Genomic DNA, 2,555 nt, shown 5'->3' on the forward strand with positions numbered 1-2,555 from the left:
GAGGGGGACCTATTCTAACAGAAAAGCTAGATTCAGCATCACAAAATCCTGTTACTCAATTAGGATTTAAATTACTAGTAGTCTTTATGAGGTTAGAGCTCTTATCTTGAGCTTTAACCGTTGAATAGTTAGATATTTTAATTTTCATTCATATATTTTTTAAAGTAGGAGCTAGAATTAACCCTGTTCCAAAGTAAAAACATGATCCAAAAGCTCCATCTGAAATAGTGAATGATGATACTGAATATTCAACACCTTGTAGTGCTGTAAATACAGTTGCTAATATGATAGTATATAATAGACCATATAAAGCTTTACCTCTTTTTCCGTTAATTAAAAAATGATGTGCATATGTAACAGTAAACCCTGAAGCTAATAAAAGCACTGTATTTATTAATGGTAGTTCAAAAGGATCGATAGCTTCTATTCCCATAGGAGGTCACATAGCACCTAACTCTACTGCAGGTGATAGAGCACTATGGAAGAATGTTCAGAATATTGCTAAGAAAAATAAAGCTTCAGATACTATAAATAAACCAACACCCAGATTTAACCCTCTTTGGACAGCAAGAGTGTGATTACCTAAGTATGTACCCTCTGCTATTACATCTCTTCATCAGAATGACATAGCTAATATTAGTGATGTTAAACTCATTATTAAATTGTATTCTGCATAACCAAATCCATGAAAGGATAAAACAGCGGATGTAGTAAGGCTTAGTAAGCTAATAGATGTATATAAAGGTCATGGAGAAGGAGATACTAGATGAAAAGGATGTGCTTGAAAATTGCTTCTGTTTAAATTTAACATGATATTTAATAATTAGTTCATAATACGTCTTTTTTTTTTGAAAATCACAACCAAAACATTCCGCATAGAACTACGCGGAATGTCTTTTTTATAATAAAAAGAAACAAAAAGGAAAGACACCATATCATTTTTATGATTTTTTACCTTTTAACAATAAAAGATACAAATATCACTATAACTGCTAAAATATAACAACAATGTAACAACGGAAAAATAGGCATTGAAATATATTACCATATAATCCTTTTCCAAATAAAGGTTATAAAGATTAATAGCCGTGGTATACCATTTATATAGTAATTTACTTAAAGATAGAAATAAATATAAAGTTACTATTTGCATAGTATAAATAGTAAACCACATATCTAAATTAGGTAATACATTAAAATGTAAAATTAACACGAACATTGTTGACACAATACATGATAATAAACGTAGTAACGGTATAAAATTGAAGCCAACAAATACTAAAGGAAAGTCTAAATTGTTGTTTTCATTAGTAAATTTTACACGTTTCCTATTTCTACCATGGGAATTGTAAGATGATTGAGTCTTTTCTGTGTTGTCTGAACTGTAAAAAGAAGAATTAGATTCTGTCTCTGAATTATTTTCACTAGTAAACTGTTCAGAAGGGTTTATACCTTGTTGTAACAAGGTTTTTTCCAACTTATCTCTTTTAAGTTTAAATTCATTAGATTCCTGTAAATACTGAGACAATAATGTAAGATCTTTTTCGCTTTTAACTTTTTTTTTCTCCAATTCAATTTTTAAGTTGTTATAAAGTTTAGCTTTAGTTAAAAACGTATCATGGGAGGTCTTTCAATCTTGTATATATATAAATAACTTATCTATATCAAATACTCCTAGAGTATTTTCCTTATTAGCTACCGTCTTAGAAGACTCTCCATTGTTTTCTTGCAATGATAGTTTAATAGCTTTCCTAAAATCTTCCTCATTTTCTGAATCGGTTCCCGATCGTGATGCAGGTTTTTCTTGTTCAGGTGAATCTATAGCTTTACCTTTACCTTTCCCGGTGTAAAACCCAGATGTTTTTAATTCACCATGTATCATTAGAGATAACATAGGTTCTGATATATAAGTTTTATATAACAAAACTCCTCAGGTAAAAAAAATAGCTAAGCAAAATAAAGCTTCAGATACTATAAATAAACCAACACCCAGATTTAACCCTCTTTGGACAGCAAGAGTGTGATTACCTAAGTATGTACCCTCTGCTATTACATCTCTTCATCAGAATGACATAGCTAATATTAGTGATGTTAAACTCATTATTAAATTGTATTCTGCATAACCAAATCCATGAAAGGATAAAACAGCGGATGTAGTAAGGCTTAGTAAGCTAATAGATGTATATAAAGGTCATGGAGAAGGAGATACTAGATGAAAAGGATGTGCTTGAAAATTGCTTCTGTTTAAATTTAACATGATATTTAATAATTAGTTCATAATACGTCTTTTTTTTTGAAAATCACAACCAAAACGAACAGCAATAGCTGTAGTGCTTACTTTTTTGTTACTATATCACAATATAAAAAAGTAAAAGAGAAAGGGAAATAAGGTAACTATTCTTTTTTTTTTATGTTATAATGAGCAAAATTGTAAAGGCAAATGAGAAGCCTTTAAAATGAATCGAACATTTATCAGAATATTAACAGTATTCCGCTCTACCATTGAGCTATAAAGGCTATTAAAGAATGTTATAAAGATATCTAGTCCCCCCCGC

At 29.9% G+C, this 2,555-nt stretch overlaps 1 non-coding gene across 1 annotated transcript; it reads right to left on the bottom strand.

Annotated features, from left to right (window-relative positions):
- Window positions 1-2,446: 2,446 nt before the first annotated feature.
- On the bottom strand, window positions 2,447-2,517 carry J4E79_011855. The gene has a single exon. It is a non-coding gene; the product is annotated as a tRNA-Asn (tRNA).
- Window positions 2,518-2,555: the final 38 nt, after the last annotated feature.

This window comes from Alternaria viburni, assembly GCF_023758015.1.
Source record: "Alternaria viburni strain BMP 2772 chromosome Unknown scaffold_119, whole genome shotgun sequence".
NCBI classification, from domain to species: domain Eukaryota; kingdom Fungi; phylum Ascomycota; class Dothideomycetes; order Pleosporales; family Pleosporaceae; genus Alternaria; species Alternaria viburni.